The sequence below is a fragment of the Bubalus bubalis genome, chromosome 2, assembly GCF_019923935.1.
Source record: "Bubalus bubalis isolate 160015118507 breed Murrah chromosome 2, NDDB_SH_1, whole genome shotgun sequence".
NCBI lineage: Eukaryota > Metazoa > Chordata > Mammalia > Artiodactyla > Bovidae > Bubalus > Bubalus bubalis.
The window spans coordinates 27,328,548-27,346,790 of NC_059158.1; the positions used below are offsets into that span (position 1 = coordinate 27,328,548).

At 45.6% G+C, this 18,243-nt stretch overlaps 1 protein-coding gene across 4 annotated transcripts in view; it reads right to left on the reverse strand.

Moving 5' to 3' along the window:
* Positions 1–17,841, reverse strand: part of PAQR8 (progestin and adipoQ receptor family member 8) — a 44,082-nt gene extending 26,241 nt beyond the window's left edge. Inside the window, exons 1-2 of one of the 4 annotated variants that reach the window (XM_025268495.3) lie at positions 17,614–17,841; positions 349–551 (exon numbers count right to left, since the gene is read on the reverse strand). The gene's annotated coding sequence lies outside the window, so the exon portion shown is untranslated. Of the gene's footprint in view, positions 1–348; positions 552–17,482; positions 17,572–17,613 lie in introns of those variants that run through there. The other 3 variants (XM_006056760.4, XM_006056761.4, XM_025268514.3) reach the window with 3 other exon arrangements.
* Between the last annotated feature and the right edge of the window lie 402 nt (positions 17,842–18,243).

An 18,243-nucleotide genomic window follows, 5' to 3' on the forward strand; every position in this document is an offset into this window, starting at 1 on the left:
CAAAAAATAATAGTGTGTGTGTGCTCACTTGTGTCTGACTCTTTGTGACCCCATGGGCTATAGCATGCCAGGCTCCTCTGTTTGTGGAATTTTCCAGGCAAGAATACTGTAGTGGGTTGCCATTTCCTTCTCCAGTGGATCTTCCTAACCCAGAGACTGAACCTGTGTCTCTTGTGCCTCCTGCGTTGGCAGGCAGGTTCTTGACCACTGCGCCACCTAGGAAGCCCAAAATAGTAAGCTAGAAGAGATTTCAGCTTAAGTGTGATTTTTACATAAGCATTGCCAGATAAAAGTACACACTTAAGAGGAGAAGGATTCTAAATCTAACCTGAATTTTTTAAGAAATACCTTTAAAATACTTGGCCAGCGTAATGCTTTCTTTGATCTGTAAGTTTTCTCCCCTTTCCCTTCTTTTGCTCTCAGTAGCCAGCCGAGACTTCTGAAATAGAGAAGTACCTCTGCTAGTCCTTGCTGGTAAATCAGCGCACTCCAGAACGAGCTCTTTCTTGCAAAAAAAGACTTTTCTTGACTTTTTCTTGTAAAAGAATGTGCTGTGGATTAAAACAAGAAAAAATCACACTTGTGCACACCAGCCTGATCCTAACCACCCAGAGAGCAGCTTGGTCTCCTCTGTTAATCTTCCTGGAGGTAGCTGGTCTGCAGCAGTAGGCCAGTCCATTATCTATAATATGATCATAAATAGTTATCACATCTTCTGTCAAAGAAGTCCCGGTGCTTCATAGGCATTATCTTCACACCCTCCGCATGTCTTCAAAAGGATGCTAGTCAGCTGAGAGTGAGGCACTAAGTTTCTCCTTCTTGCATCTCATTAAACTACACGGAATCTCAATTCAGCTTAATATTAATACAACTGCTCTATTGGATTAGGAACTCCTAAATGACAGGCTGTGGGCTCCCATTTCCTTTATATTCCCCGGTGAGCATTAAACATTCTGGTTCTCCATAAAAAGGATGACTTTAATTAGTCTCACTGACTCACAAACCAAACTACAAACCCAATGCACAAGCCCACTACGGGTCAGAAAGGGAGAGTCAGCACCTCCAATTCCTCTGTGAACCATCAGGTTTAAAACATTTCCCTGTCATCTGCTTTCCAGAAAGGGTTTAGTGTTCTTGAGTGGTAACACATTCCCTCCCTTTGATCTGATTCTTGGGGAAAGAGGAGAGCTGGTCCCTAGCTGTTAAGGCCCTAATGTGACCCATTTAAGTCTGGGAAGGGCTTTAAAGATCACTTACTTTGGAAAGGGCAAATAGGTGTCAACCCTTGGTAACTGGCTTCCTGGGGTCCTGCACTGAGAGGCACCCCTCCCCCCGACCTCACCAGTGAGCTCCAGGGAAGCTGCTGTGATCCATGTACAAGTCTGCCACCAACCCCGGGCTCAGGAGGGGGCCAGGGCACAAAGCCATATATTTGCCATCCCTGAGCTGATTGTATGACAAAGAGCTAGCAATTCCTAGTCTACTGTTTTCCTTAATTTAGTTTTTCAAAAAGTAGAAGTCACAGCAGTCATAAAAAAAAGAAAAAAAAAAACAATATTTATGTTTTTGCAACAACAGTTTTAAGGAAAATAGATGTTCCCTGAAAAAGACACTGGCAGAGGTCCTCACTGGTGTTCCTAGAGACAGTCAAAGGCAGAATTTCTAGACACATCTTCACCTACACCCTGACAAGGACCACCACTAAGAGCTTCATAGGTGAGAGGACTGAGAAGGACTGGGTGGTTCTGTGGTTACTGGCTTCTGCTATTAGACTTCACAGGGATCAGGGAAAGAAAAGAAACAGATTTGAGAATCACTTAAAAGGGAGCGATTCCTGGACTTCCCTGGTGGTACAGTGGATAAGAATCCGCCTGTCAGTGTAGGGACACGGGTTCGATCCCTGATCTGGGAAGATTCCACATGCCGTGAAGCAACTAAGGCCTGCTCATATCACGACTACTGAGCCCGTGTGGTGCAACTGCTGAGGCCAGTGCGCCTAGAGCCTGTGCTCTGCAACAAGAGAAGCCACCACAATGAGAAGCCCGCGCACTGCAGTGAGTAGCCCCTGCTTGCCACAGCTAGAGGAAAGCCTGCAAAGCAATGAAGACCCAGTGCGACCAAAAATAAATACAAATTTTTAAAAAGATGTAAAAAAAAAAAGTGATTCCCAAAGCCAAAGAAAAGTATTAAACAGAAAAATCAATGTGATGCTCATTTTGATAGGGGAAAAATGGAGAATCAATTTCTTGAACTTGAGCTAGCCAAGCTCTTAGATCAGTCAGTCAATAGTATTCACATGTTCTCTGCTCTGTTCTTAACACTGATGGACCAAATGGGCACACACAAGGCAAATGACATGGTTCCTTTCCCCGCAAGCTTATATAATCTCTCTGCCTCTCCGCTGCGGTGGGTTTGGACGCCAGAGGCCAGGTCAGGCCTCTGGAGAGACAGCTGGCCTCCCAACATCTACTCTGTGTTGTCAGCCAACTGCTCCCAGGTGAGAGGAACGTTTTTGGCAGCAACCGTAGTACACAGCAGGCAAGAGACCTTAAGAAAAGGCAAGGGAGAGGAGGCAGGCATGTGATTCTGGAGACAAATAAACACAATTAGCTATGCTAGAAACAAACTGAAAAGACTCAGTGGGAAGGCTGATTCCTTCTGCCAAGAGAGAAAAACCAAAGGAAAATTCATTTTAAAAGAAACCTTTTACTTCCCCTTGGCAGCCAGAGCACCATGACAATCATATTTTCTGTGAAGTCCTTTTCATTATGGGCTTTTCCACCCTTTCAAACACTAGCACAATCAAGGTTTTGGACTGCTTTATCAGTTTTGCTACCCAAAGAGAAGCTATGAATATTTCAGGTCGATCCTTTCATACCTGGAGATGACAAATGTAAGACTTTCGCAGCCGTTCTGTCCCTGTGTACCTACATAGACCCTACCTGTAACAATGACTGGGTGATTGAATCATAGAACTCAATAGTGTTGTCCCTAGGGGTCTATTTTTCCACTTCCAGAATCCAATTCTGTAGTGGAGGATTAGCTACAGCAGAGGGGTCTAATGGCTACTCTAACAGGATATGGTGTTTAATAGGACAGGCCCTGGAGTTAGGCAACTTGGATTTGAATCCTGACTCTGCCTTGGATGACCTTGCTGTTAAGTCACTTCAGTCGTGTCCGACCCTTCGCGACCCCATGGACTGTAGCCCACCAGGCTGCTCCATCTATGGAATTCCCCAGGCAAGAGTACTGCAGTGGGGTGCCATTGCCTTCTCCTGTGTTCACCTGCTGCTGCTACTAAGTCGCTTCAGTCGTGTCTGACTCTGTGCGACCCCATAGATGGTAGCCCATCAGGCTCCCCCATCCCTGGGATTCTCCAGGCAAGAACACTGGAGTGGGTTGCCATTTCCTTCTCCAGTGCATGCAAGTGAAAAGTGAAAGTGAAGTCGCTTAGTCGTGTCCTACTCTTAGCGACCCCATGGACTGCAGCCTACCAGGCTCCTCCGTCCATGGGATTTTCCAGGCAAGAGTACTGGAGTGGGGTGCCATTGCCTTCTCCGTGGATGACCTTGGGCATATAATTTAACCTCCTTGTGCCTCACTGTCTTCACCTATAAAATAAGGATGTGGAGGTACCTGACTAACAGGGTTGTTGACATTTAAAGAATTACGATAAAAGAGCCCTCATCTTTTAGAAATCCATTCTGAAATGCTCACAGATCATGATATGATGGCTGGGGTTTGCTTCAAAATCATCTGGAGGTAAGGTGTATGCAGAAAAGTTGGCCATGAGTTGGTAATTGTTGAAGTTGCGGGATGGTTGCACATGGAGGTATATTCTACCATTCTATCCACCTCTGCCCGAAATGTTCCATAATAGTAAGTTTAAGAGAAAGAGATGATAGTCCAGGTAAAACTGCTAGCACACATGTGCTCAACTAATGCAATCTGCCCTAGATCAGAGGAAGCCTCGAGGCTATCGTTCCCAGGTCCAAAAGACAGGGATGCCTGCCTCGCTAGAGACATGGGTGGGCTCTGGGACAAGCAAGGTGGCGGGTCAGCGGGTTGCAGCTGAGATCTTCACTGTCACTCTAGGCTACCCATTATTGCCCAGCATTTTCATTATCAAACCTGTTTGTGTTTTTTTTCTTTTTTTTTGGCTGCACTGTGAAGCATGTGGGATCTTAGTTCCGTACCGCCTGCAGTAGAGTGCCAAGTCTTAACCACTGAGGATGTGTTGTGTGTGTTTTAGTCATTAAGTCGTGTCCAACTCTTGTGATCCCATGGACTGTGCCTGCCAGGCTCCTCTGTCCATGGGATTCTCCAGGCAAGAATACTAAAGTGGGTTGCTATTTCCTTCTCCAGGGAATCTTCCCGACCCAGGAATTGAACCCGGGTCTAGTCAAGGCTATGGTTATTCCCGTGGTCATGTACGGATGTGAGAGTTGGACTGTGAAGAAAGCTGAGTGCCGAAGAATTGATGCTTTTCAACTGTGGTGTTGGAGAAGACTCTTGAGAGTCCCTTGGACTGCGAGGAGACCCAACAAGTCCATCCTAAAGGAGATCAGTCCTGGGTGTTCCTTGGAAGGACTGATGCTGAAGCTGAAACTCCAATACTTTGGCCACCTCATGTGAAGAGTTGACTCATTGGAAAAGACCCTGATGCTGGGAGGGATTGAGGGCAGGAGGAGAAGGGGACGACAGAGGATGAGATGGTTGGATGGCATCACCTACTCAATGGACATGAGTTTGAGTGAACTCCAGGAGTTGGTAATGAACAGGGAGGCCTGGCATGCTGCGATTCATGGGGTCGCAAAGAGTCGGACACGACTGAGTGACTGAAATGAACTGAACTGAACTGAACTCCTGCATTGCAGGCAGATGATTTACCAACTGAGCTATGAGGGAAGCCCAACCACCAGGGAAGTCCCATCATACTTGTGTCAAAGAGATCATTATTAGTCTTCCATGCTTTGAAAGTAAGTCAACCACATCCATTCAATGATTCATGACCCTGTATCATTTAGTCAGTCACACCTAATCTCAGGTTAGAGTTTAGAAGAGCTGGCAGGTGGCTCCAAGTGAAGCTACTATCACCTGAGCTAAAAGCAAAGGATTGCCAAATTTTGATGGTCTGTGCAGCTATTTGACACACACATATGTGGCTTTGTAGGCATAGGAAATCATGAAAAAGAGCTCAATGCACCACCCCGAGACCCTGCCCCCTGGCCCCAGAGCCAATGCTTCCAGTAGGTTCAAGGAACCACATATACAAATTTAGCAACTCCCACCTTCTGGAATCTGTTATATAGGGTGATGAACTGAGCAGACAGGAAATCCCACCCTGGACCTATTCCAGGCTATAGAAGCTTTGTAATGGAGCCCTAAATTAAACACAAACTCATCTGCCACAGGCCCTTTCACAAATAACAAATCTATAACCAGCTCTGACACTTCCTAACTATAGTGACCTTGGGCGAGCCACTTCCTTTCTTTTTTTCATTGGTAAACTGGGATCTCTGTCTCCTAAATTTGTTTCAAGCAGTAGAGCCAACGTAAAGAAAGACTGCACTGCACAATGCCTGGCACATAGGAATCTTCAATATAGTAGGTATTCGTCAAAATAGTAGGTATTTTGTGTTTCAATATGCCTTCACACACACGAGTGTATTATTATTATTACATCCTGTGGAATTAGGTTAATGTATCTAGACACAATGGTCCTCCAGGCCATGAGACACATCACAGCCACATAACTGTAAACAGTCTAATATTTTCTTTTTCTTTCATGGGACAAAATTGTGCATGTACTTCATGAATTAATCTGAACCTCTTCAGCACAATGAGATCTGACGAATCCGTTTCTACCTGCCTGAAATGCTGCCCAGTTTCAATGAAATTCTTGGCACTTTATACCTGAACCTGTCTGTCTGGGTGACATTCTACAACTGCAGCCAATTCCAATCCCAGCATGAGTCCATGCATGAAACTAACTAATGCCACTTTATAAAGTGCTCAGGGTTCCTGGCAACTCAAGAGAACAATATTGATGCCCTCATCTTGCTTAAGTGCAGGAATAGCAAGGCTAAGATTGAACTCCTGGAATGAATCCTTTGGACAGGGTGAAATACACCATGGAGAATTTAAATTTTCTAATTCAAGAGCCATTACACTCAACATTGATTTTTACATCCTCCTCTTTTTTTCTTCCATAATTTATACAAGCAATTTGAGTCTAAAAGGAAAATGAGATTTTACCAACAAAGTTTTATTTCTCACAAAAAGTATGACCTACAGGCAACATTTAGCAGAGTATTTCTATTCCATCTTCAAGTGGTTTGGGGAACAGTAGCCATCTCCCAGTTTCTGTGCTACGGATTGATCTTGAACCTCTTGGGAAATTCTCTTAGCCTCCAGAAAGCAGGTGCTAAGAACAGGGCAAATACATAGCTTCAGGTTACTGGTGAAAAGCAACAAATTATCTGTTCCTTAAAAATTAGGATGGGGAGTGGGTCAAGAACCTTCCTCGGTGGTCCAGTGGCTAAGACTCTATACTCCTGATACAGGGGGCCTGGGTTGAATCCCTGGTCAGGGAAGTAGATCCCACATGCTGATTAAAGACCCTGCATGCTGAAACTAAGACCCACAAATGCCAAATAAATAAATAAAAATACTTTTAAAAAAGAATTGAGTTTTTTCTTGCTTGCTTTTCTTAATTCTGGACTACATCACCATAAGTGGAAATAAATGTCACTGCCCTTAACGCTAATATCTCAAGACCAACCCTTAAACTCTTAAATCAATAACCCTAGCTCTGATTGCCTTTAGGTTCTTACAGTCCCAGGAACCAGCTCAGCCTGGAAAGTGGGAAGAACTTGACTCTTCTCTGGGTGTGCTTGTCTTGAAATCTTGACATCTTCCATTACCTTTATTATAGATGACCATTCTTTATAATCATTATTAATTCACTCATTCAACAAACACTGGTCTGCTGAGGTACGGAGTCCTTCTCACATAAGAGAAAAGGGACAGTTTGTTAGTTATCTAGATGGCTTGGAGCTTGCACCCTCCCAGACACTCTGAGGACACACCCTGAGCCCCAGGCTTAACTCAACCTGATCATCCAACCCAGGTGACTTCCAGCAGAATGTGGTTCCCCACCTTTGAGGACGTGGAGTTCTGAATGTCATGTGGGCTAACGTGAGGTCTTGTTCTTCCATGCTAAGCTCCTGAGTACAACCAACTGTTTGTACTTTTGTTTACACATGGCCTGAGCTTTGCTTCAGCTCTGTGCTCAGGTATGAGAAAGCCTTGAGGAATCCTTTCCCCACCTGCTTCTGAAGCACAGCATCCTCCCTTAAGTACTCACCTCCAAACTGTAACCTCCACAAGGGCGAGGACTGCATTTGAGTTCAACATTCCATCTTTACCCGTGTTCAGCATGGACCCCAGCCCTGGTAAGGCATTAATACTGATAAATGAGTGAGTGGATAAATAAACAAATGAACAAAATAGCCTTTGCCTCCCAGACTACTGGGAAGTCTATCCAATCTCACTCCACAGGGTCAGTCTTCAGGTTTCTTCTCAGCTAGAACTACCAGGCCAGACCCAAGGATGGCCTAACCCACAGGTTGCTCAAGGGTCAACTCTATGTTTCCTGGTATCAGTAGGTGTTCAGTCAATAGTTATTATTTTGATGCATTATTTGAAGTTGCATCAAGGCCATGCTCCAACTACATCAGAAGAGACAGAAAGATGTGGTGGACACAGCCCTGTAGCAGTAATCAGAAGTCCTGGGTTTGAGTCCATGTTGCCCCTTTTCTCACTGTGACTTTGACAAATTTCTCTTATCTCCAGCCCCAGGTTTCCTTCATCTGTATGAAAGAAATCAATATAATGATATCTGCTTTCCATGGCTCACAGAGTGACTGCAGAAGTTGTATTTGATGAAGTATATAAAAGCAGTTAGAAAACTGTCTAGCAGAAACACATACAGAAATATTTCAAGAGACAATTTGCCAACATTAATTAAATACCTCTAAGGCTTTAAAATAAAGTTTTCAAACTTTTTTGACTACAGCCCTTTGGAAAGAACATATTTTACATCACAAGCAGGTGATACATTCATCATAAAATAAACATTTAACAAAACACTACTTATGTTACTCTCATTTTTAGTTTGGCTCTCTTTTCTTTTGTTTTCCTCTCTCTTTCTTCCTTTTTCTTAAATGTAGGTCATTAATTTCACAAGGCATGGTTCTGAATCTCAGGAGCATCTTAAAAAATGTGATGCCCTAGCCCTCCCCACTGAGAGTCTGAATCAACTGTCTTGGGTGGGGCCTGGGCATCTGAATTCTTAGAAAGCCCCAGGTACTTCTATTGTACAGCCAGGACTGAGAACCACAGAACTGATGGTTTCTAGCTCACAGCTGAAAAACCACTCCATTTGTTTACATCTGGGTCTGCTAAACACTCTCGGAATGTCATCCCACCCCCATCCCGCTGAGGCGCCTCTGGTTGCTTGAATGGACCACTCACTCCTCTGGCTCAAAGTGCACCAGGAAAAACACAGCAAAGCAGGAAGGTCAAAGCGGGGCCTGAGCTTCATGGGCGGCCTCCTTTGTCCTCCCCAGATGGCCAAGAAGGCCCATGAAGAGCAAAACCTGCAGCGGACTTGGAGTATTTCATTAAAAGTGAAGGGACCCGCCAAGAACTTTTGCTTGAGTAGAAGAGGCTAAGAAAAAGTAAAGAGAAACTGCCAGACACCAGGGCTGCTCAAACAGTAGAGGAAGTTGTGCCTGTGCAGAGATAGGGGTCCCAGTAGAGCCCAGAAGACAAGTTCGGGGGTGGGGGTGGGGGGAGGACTTCACCACCTAGCCTTCTCCTTCTTCCAAGTGTGGAGGAGGAAACAGAGAGCTCCTCCAGCCTCAGCTCATCTCTGCCCTCCAGAAAACAGGTCCAAAGCACTGCCCTGCTCACCTGGTTGGAGGCAACTGCAGCCCACCGCCAGCAGAACCAGAATGCAGAAGGAACCACAGACACAGGTGGTTCTGTGTCCCTGCCCTACCTACTCTAGGACACATGGATGGGATCAGGAAACCTGACCTGGATCTGTGCACCATAGGTTCAAAAGCCAAAGCTATGTCTTTGATGCATAGTCCCCAGACTGACTAACCAGACATTATACTAAGAGTTACCATTTACTGGGCAACTCTGTGAGCTAAGTATTTTATATACACTATCCCATCTAATTGCACAACAGCATTTCAGACCTGCATTTTTAAGGAGCTCACCCAGGGTCATTCTAGGATGCTAACACAGGTTGGTCCCCACTCCAGATCCCTTAATCTAGTTCAGGATCTCTCAGCACTACTGCCATTTGAAATGAAAATGAAAGTCGCTCAGTCATGTCCAACTCTTTGTGAACCCGTGAACTATACAGTCCATGGAACTTTCCACACCAGAATGCTGGAGTGGGTTCCCTTCTCCAGGGGATCTTCCCAACCCAGGGATCGAATCCAGGTCTCCCACATTGCAGGCGGATTCTTTACCAGTTAAGCCACAGGGAAGCCCAAGAATACTGGAGTGAGTAGCCTATCCCTTCTCCAGTGGATCTTCCCAACCCAGGAATTGAACTGGGGTCTCCTGCATTGCAGGGAGATTCTTTACAAGCCGAGCTACCTGGAAAATTCTTTGCTGTGAAGGGCTATTGCATGCATTATACAACATTTAGCAGCATTTCTGGCCTCTACCCATTAGATACCAGTAACATCTCTCTCCTTTCCAGCTATGAAAATCAAAAATATCTCTGCTGCTGCTGCTGCTGCTAAGTCGCTTCAGTCGTGTCCAATTCTGTGCCACCCCACAGATGGCAGCCCACCAGGCTCCCCCATCCCTGGGATTCTCCAGGCAAGAATACTGGAGTGGGTTGCCATTTCCTTCTCCAGTGCATGAAAGTGAAAAGTGAAAGGAAGTTGCTCAGTCATGTCCGACTCTTCACGACCCCATGGACTGCAGCCTACCAGGCTCCTCTGCCCATGGGATTTTCCAGGCAAGCGTACTGGAGTGGGTTGCCATTGCCTTCTCCAAAAAATATCTCTAGACATTGCCAAATATCCTGGCAGCCTGGGGGTGAAAGGGATGTAAAATCGTTGCCCCTGCTCCTTATTAAGAACACCTGCTCTAATCTCAACCACCCTGCGGTATTGTTTCCTGGGTGTGAACTACCATTCAGAACACAGACAGCAAAGGCCAAATGCCACTATAGAAGGGATAAACAACAAAAATAGCCTCATCCTCCAGTTATACAGTGGCCCCTCAGTATCTATGGGGATTGCTTCCAGGATCCTCCTGGCATACCAAAATCTGTGCATGCTCAAGTCCTTTATATACAATGGCACAGTATTTGCACGTAACCTACCCACATCCACCCACATACTTTAAAACATCTCTAGATTACCTTATATTACCTAATACAATGTAAATGTTATGTGAATAGCTGTAAATACAATGTAACAGTTTTGTGTAAAATAAATGCTTTGTAAGTAGTTGCCTGGTCATGACAAGTTCAAGTTTTGTTTTCTGGAACTTTCTGGGATTTTTATTTTAACTTTTTGTTTTGTATTGGGATATAGCCTATTAACAATGCTGTGATAGTTTCAGGTGAACTGAGAAGGGATTTAGCGATACATTGGAAAAGACTCTGATGCTAGGAGGGATTGGGGGCAGGAGGAAAAGGGGACGACAGAGGATGAGATGGCTGGATGGCATCACCGACTCAATGGACGTGAGTCTGAGTGAACTCCAGGAGATGGTGATGGACAGGGAGGCCTGGAGTGCTGTGATTCATGGGGTCGCAATGAGTCGGACACGACTGAGCGACTGAACTGAACTGATACCTGTATTCATGCTCCCCCCAAATTCCCCTGGGATTTTTTTCCCTGACTATTTTCTGACATTTATTTCAACTGACATTTTAAGGCTAGACAAGAAAAATTTAAACATAAAAATTTTCTCTGACCTTTGGCCTCCTCCCTCCCATCCACTGGTCATTGTATATCTGCATTATGCATTAACCAGATTCCCCAATGGCAGAAATCCCTGCTCAATCAGAAAAATCACTTGTGCTTCTTCTGGCAGTCATACAACTCTTTAGAAAACATTCCTTTGTCAATCTTTAAGAAGTCATGATAACCCACCTTCATCTTCTACCTGTAGACATCTTTGGTGAGCTTTATGTACAATACCAATATATCATTTGCCTTAAATATAGCAACTGGTATAGAATAGACTGGTCAGAGAACCTGGGGAGATATTGGGTCACACCTAATGGAAGCTCTTCACTTAGATACTTACTTATGACCTTATTAATGCCACTAGCTGCATTACTTGTATTCTTCCTATTGAATAAGATGATTGTTCTTGCATGACCAAGTATGTGGCCAAGGGTCTGGTAAAATTAATGATGATTCAGTTCAGTTCAGTCGCTCAGTCGTGTCTGACTCTTTGCGACCCCATGAATTGCAGCACGCCACGCCTCCCTATCCATCACCAACTCCCAGAGTCCACCCAAACCCATGTCCATCAAGTCAGTGATGCCATCCAACCATCTCATCCTCTGTCGTCCCTTCTCCTCCTGCCCTCAGTCTTTCCCAGCATCAGGGTCTTTTCAAATGAGTCGGCTCTTTGCATCAGGTGGCCAAAGTATTGAAATTTCAGCTTCAACATCAGTCCTTCCAATGAACACCCAGGATTGATCTCCTTTAGGATGGACTGGTTGGATCTCCTTGCAGTCCAAGGGACCCTCAAGCGTCTTCTCCAACACCACAGTTCAAAAGCATCAATTCTTCGGCGCTCAGCTTTCTTTACAGTCCAACTCTTACATCCATACATGACCACTGGAAAAACCATAGTCTTGACTTGATGGACCTTTGTTGTCTAGGTGACTTGAAATGATTGACTAAATACACAATTCTATAAGATTGATGATTATAATAGTGTAACTCTAGATGTGGGAAGAAGCAACAAGAGGAAACCATTTCCCGGACAATATTACAGGCTGGCTAGAGGCTCTGGCTACTGTTAACAGAGTCTTGTCTTCCAAGAGCACATTGAGAAGCCTATCAAAGAAATCCTTGCCCAACCCGGGAAGGAGCGTTCCTAGCATCATGAGACAAAGTGGTCACAAAATGCCTCTCAAATCATGGTCAAAATTAAGACTGAAAAGGAGGGGATTGTAAAAATAAAGAATGTTGTCCACCATCAATTCTACAAGGATTAAGTCATCAGCCACTTTGGTCACTGATCTATGCAGTACACCTCAAAAGGAATTTAGGGCAAAGATCAGGATGAGGCATTTTGTGCTACAGAAAAACAGAAATTGACCCTCAGGTGGTTAAGATTTTTTCAGGAGAAAATTTTATGAATCCAGCTTCTAGAATCTTCCCATACTTACAGGGCACTAAAACCATCAACTAAGACACCTGTTTCTTGCAGATAGCAATAACTCTACCAAGATGTGTGCTTTGATTGGATGTACCCCCTTCTCCAAAGTCACATCTAGACTGGCCACAACCTTCACCTCTTTGGAACAGTTCTCAGACCTCTCTGTGAGACTGTCTCCCAGGTTATAATCCTCAGGTTGGTTTGAATAAAATGTTCCATTTCTTTCTTAGCTTGACTATGGATTAATTTTTTCATTGACATTTCCATCTTCAGTTGGTTGAACCCGATGATGCAGACTCCATCCCCCACACCAGCCCCCATAGAGAAGGCAGACTGTCTATCACTTTACAATTCACTAAGCAATTTTAGAGCCCTTATTTCCTTTTATGGCATCTGAGTACATAGCAGGATCTAATCCTGAAAGAATTTATCCATATCAAAAAATATAAACACTATTGAGAGATCCATATATTTAGCCTTCTCCAAGAAATTGAGGGAAAGGAACATATAGTGAAATTAATATTAACCCTTAGCCTTGTAAGCCATTAGGAGAAAAAAAAACCCCAACAATTCTCGCTAATGTATTGTCCTAAGTAAGAGGGCACATTATGTGAACTTCTGGGGGAAAAAAATCTGTTCCTTATACCTCGTCTTCTGCACATACTTCACTGAAACACAGAGAATTCTCACTAAATGTTGAACATTTCATGAAACAGCTATTTCATAGTAACCATAAATTATTTCATTAAAATTAAGGTAAAATTAACTGAATATAATAAAATTCATAAATTTGCAAAAACTGACTGTTGGTATTTATGAAAGAGCTGAGAATGCAGTGCCAGGTTCTTCCTCTCTATCACTTAAAAAAATAAAAAAGAACAAAACTCCAATTTAACTGAAACAAACGTTTCCCAGAATCATCCCTTTCAATATATGCCAAGAGAACTAGAGCTATGTCATTAGAATAATATTTCATTGGATCAGGGAGAAAATTATAGGAGAAGCTTTTGAACAATTTTCCACCAGCTTTTTACCAAACTGTTACACCTAATACACACTCAAAACTGGACTTTTCATATTTTAAAATATGTGCATGCTTGGTTGCTAAGTCACATCAGACTCTTTGCAACCCCATGGACTATAGCCCACCAGGTTCCTCCGTCTAAGGGATTTTCCAGGCAAGAATACTGGAGTGGGTTGCCATTTCCTTCTCCAGGGGATCTTTCTGACCCAGGGATTAAACTGGAGTCTCCTGCTTGGCAGGTGGATCCTTTACCTCTGGGAAGCCCAATAGGAATTCAAAATAAAGTAGCTTGCTATGGTTGCTGTTAAGGTCACTCTTAAAACACTCCTTAGAGGACAGGTTCATTTGCAAAGCCCAGCCACAGGGACTATCATTACTTGGACATTATAAATTTTTACATGGCTTAAAAGGAATTATAATACAAAACGATCAATAAGCACTCTTAATAACACAAAGAGCTAGACTCTATGGAGCACTGATTATGTAAGGGACACTGATCTCAGGGTTCTACACACACAAATCTTACTTCATCTTCATCACAGCCGCATGAGGTACCTGCTCGTCATATCTTCATGTTAGGGTAAGAAAATGGAGGCCAAGAGAGGTGAGTATTTTGTCCAAGATCACAGTTAAATCAAGATTCAAGCTATGGCTGTATTGAAACCTGTGGCTTCAATTCAACCTATGGCTGTATTATACAACCTGAGGGGGGAAAAATAGAATTTAGGGAAACAAAGGCAGAAAAGGGATATGTTGATTTTTCATGCTATGTGCTATGGAATCCCAAAACTAAAATGGATTTGCAGAAATCATTCTCTTCCCCTTGACTCTACATAGATCTTTTCACATAAAAACTTAGGTATCGGGCAATGATACCTAATTACCAATATTACCTATTGGTAATGCCCAATAGGGTAAATGACTTTCTGACTACCTTTTTTGCTGGAAAAAAACAAGTCTTTTGTTCATTTTGCTTTTGGTAAAAAATACAAGGGGATGGAAACTGCCTGGTACAGAGGACATGGAAGGGGAAAAGAAAGGCTGATTTTCTCCAACCCTATAAGCTATAAGGTGTTGGTGTGTGTTAAGTCACCTCAGTCATGTCCGACTCTTTGCAACCCTATCGATTGTAGCCCGCATGCTCCTCTGTTCATGGGATTCTCCAAGCAAGAATACTGGAGTCGGTTGCCATGCCCTCCTCCGGGGCTCTTTCTGACCCAGGGATGGAACCTGAGTCTCTTATATCTCCGGCATTGGCAGGCAGGTTCTTTACCACTAGCACCACCTGGGAAGCCCCCAAACCATAAGGTACGACAGAGTATAACACTCTGTGTTCAGTTGCTGCTGTGTCCGACTCTTTGTGACCCGTTCCTCTGTCCATGGGATCTCCCAGGCAAGAATACTGGAGTGGGTTGCCATCTCCTCCTCTAGGACCAGTTTTTTTTTTTTTTTTTTTTTTTTTTTTTTAAATGCACCAGAGCACAAACAATCAAATGAAGGCTGCATTTCAAAGCAACTACTTTACAATCCTAAACACATACTCTTTACTGGATGACCCCTGTAGAACTGCTAGCCCTTCAAGAGGACTTTCATTACTTTAATGGACACACTTCCTATAACAACCCCAATTCTCCACCAAAGTTGGCTCCACACAAGTGTTTGGATGTTTCCCAACTGCGGAAGGTTTGCCATCACAGAGGCAATTCAGTCAACGTGTTGCCAACTCTGAAGGCAACTCCAAAGCAGGGCTCCAAAATTATTCTCGGCAATGACAGCATCACTAGAATTAGTACACAGCTTGCCACGATGAGGGGTGAGAAAGAAAGGGTGAAACACGAATTTATTTGAATGTATAAATACTTAGGTACTTATTCTAACATTTGGATAAAGAATTGGAAGAATCAGCTAGCTATATGTCCAAGTGGATAAATATGCTACCGTAATAATGATAATGCAGATTTTGGTGCAAGGTTCTGACCACCCCCTGATGGAAAAAAAACTTGTCCTGAAATGACACCTGTGAAATTGAATAGATCACTTTACCGTTAACTCGCATACTTATTGATGAGCTTTCCTCTGAATGAAGAAAAAAAAAAAATGGGCCCACCATATTAAAAAGTGAAAGTGTTATTCGCTAAGTTGTGTATTGTGTACAACTCTTTGTGAACTCATGGACTGTAGCCTGTCAGGCTCCTCTGTCCATGGGATTTCCCAGGCAAGAATAATGGAGTGGGTAGCTATTCCTTTCTCTAGGGAATCTTCCTCACCCAGGGATCAAACCCAGATCTCCTGCATTGCAGGCAGATTCTTTACCATCTGAGCCAAATACTAGATGACAAAAGTCTTTGGTCCTCCCAGGAAGCTCGAATCTCAGTGTATACTAGAGGATGGACCTATATCTACAGCAGAAAAGAAAAGGAGTAGAGCCCATTCCCTCCCCCTCCCACTGCCCCTTAAAGCCCAGGAACCCCCTCAGGGAGAAATCTACTTAACAGGATTCCCAAGGCCCTAGGTCTTCCTGAATTAGTTGTTATATCAAATAATTAAGGTAATTACCACCCATAATTAACCATATAGAATACATTAATATAAGATGTCAATATTATTTAACTAGTAAAAGAGAGCCAGACACCTAAGACAAACAACAGGGGAGAAAAAACAAGATAAAGCAGACAGTGCACTGGTCATTTGTTTATATTCAGACAGACTCTAGAATGCCCATTCACTGAGGTCCTGAGCAGGCTAGCGCCCCACCAGGTGACCTGGTCAAGGGTGCAGCAACTCAGGGGTGGGTCCAGGCTGTGGACATCCTAAGAGGGCAGTCAAGGGCAGTCCACCTTCCATGCAGGTAACTCCTTTTCACTCCACTAAAGGGAGCCCTCGCCAACAGAAGCAATCCAAAAGTATAATACTCATGTTTACTAGACCGTGGAATGCAATGCATTTGTGGGCGGTTAGTTTGTATGTGTGTATGCTGAAACCTTCCTGATTTTCCTCCAGTTTTTACTCAGAAACAACCTCTCACAAAGTACAAAAGAGGAGGAAGCAAGCAGCACATGTGGATCTAAAAATTACACACACTTTTATTATGAGTTACACACACACACACACACACACACAGGTAGAGCTTACCTATACAATTTGAAAACTCACTCCAGAGCTATTCTGAGCTATAAGCCCAGACTCTTCTCATCGGATCCCTGGGCAAAATCACTTCTAACCCAGCTCAGAAATATGAGACGCAACCCTAAGCCTGTCCAGTCCACAGGTCTCCCTTTTGTGAGTCTGTGCCTGAGGGCCACAGATGCTTAGGGCACTGCAGTGCCCACGCAGGTCTGCCAGGTGCGCCCCTCTCCGGTCCCCCTGCCTAAGTTGCCAACACTGCCCGAGCTCGCTAGGTGGAGGGTCCCTACCCAACCCCGTCCAGGGTGGCCCTTCCTGCTCCCTTGAGAGGATGTCCTCTTGAGATGGCCATGACCCCACCGAGTGGGCTGCGTCCCCTAGGCCGAGATGTTCCCTGAGTGCCCGCCCTACAGCTCCGCGGGCCACCTCGGACCCCCGCCGCGGCGTTCTAGCTCTCCAATCCCGCATCCTCCAGAACAGAACCCCGGGTTCTCCGCACAGCTCCGCTCCCCGCACCCGCCCTCTAGGCGAAACCCCCTCCATCCTTTCCCGGAGAAGTCACTCGCGTCGCCCCACCCTCCCCTGTCCGGGGCTCCCCTCCCTGGGGCTTCTCTCCTGCCCCGCCCGCCTCGGGCTTCCTCTCTCCGCACTCCCTTCCCGGGTTCTGCTCCCCTCCGCCCTGCGGAGGGCGCCCCGAGAAGGCCGACTGGGCAGCCCTCATTCCGCACCCCTGGGGACCTCTCCAATCTCAGGATCCTAACCCCGAGGTCCTCCAGGATCGGGTTTCGGGACGCCCCAACTTCGAGTTCCTGACCCTCTGCCTCGCCTTCAAGGCTCCTGGACGCCCCAGCACCGGAGGCATGTTGACTCCCCGCCCCCGGGCTCCTCTACCTCGCGATGCTCCTCCGGGGGCCCCCACAGTCGCGATCTTGACATCTCGGTTCTTGCGCCCTGGGGCTCCCCAACAGCCGGGTCCTGACCCGCCTCCCTCCGCTCACCGCGCCGCCAGCCCAGGGACTCACCGGCAGCGGCGGCCGAGCCCGTGCACGCAGCCCAGCCCGCACTCCCGGTCCAAGATCCCGCTCCCAGCTTCCTGCAGGCGGCGGTGACTGCGGCCAGCGCGGGTCGGAGGAGCGGCGGGGAAAGAGGGGCCAGCCGGGGGCGGGCTCCGCCCGGCTCCGCCCCTTCCCGGCCCGGGGGCGGGATGCGCAGACCCACGCACCCACCGCCGCCGCGGGTGTTGCCGGCGAGGAAGTTGACTTACGCCTCTTCCTTCCAGCTGGGGGTCAGGCCCGCAAGGCCCCCTTTCGGCGGCTGAAGGCCCGAGGGGACAGGAGAAAAAGAGACGAGTCAGCCGCTGTCCTGGTCTTTCCGGGTGTGGGGGTTGGGGGGGCACTGCAGAAGTCTTTCCGGAGGGGGAAAAGCAACAACCTTCTCCTTTTAAGACAGAATCCAATCTACTCTTAAAGCACTCAAATCTGCACATTCAGGGTCATTCTGCCCATGAAATCATGTTATGACTTGCCGAGGAGGGCGACTGTCGACACACACTTTCACACCCCTGAGACCCATCCTCGAAGGACTCCCCTATGACACGATCCATACAAACACACCTCTTACACTGACAGGCCGTCACCCACTTCTATACCCCC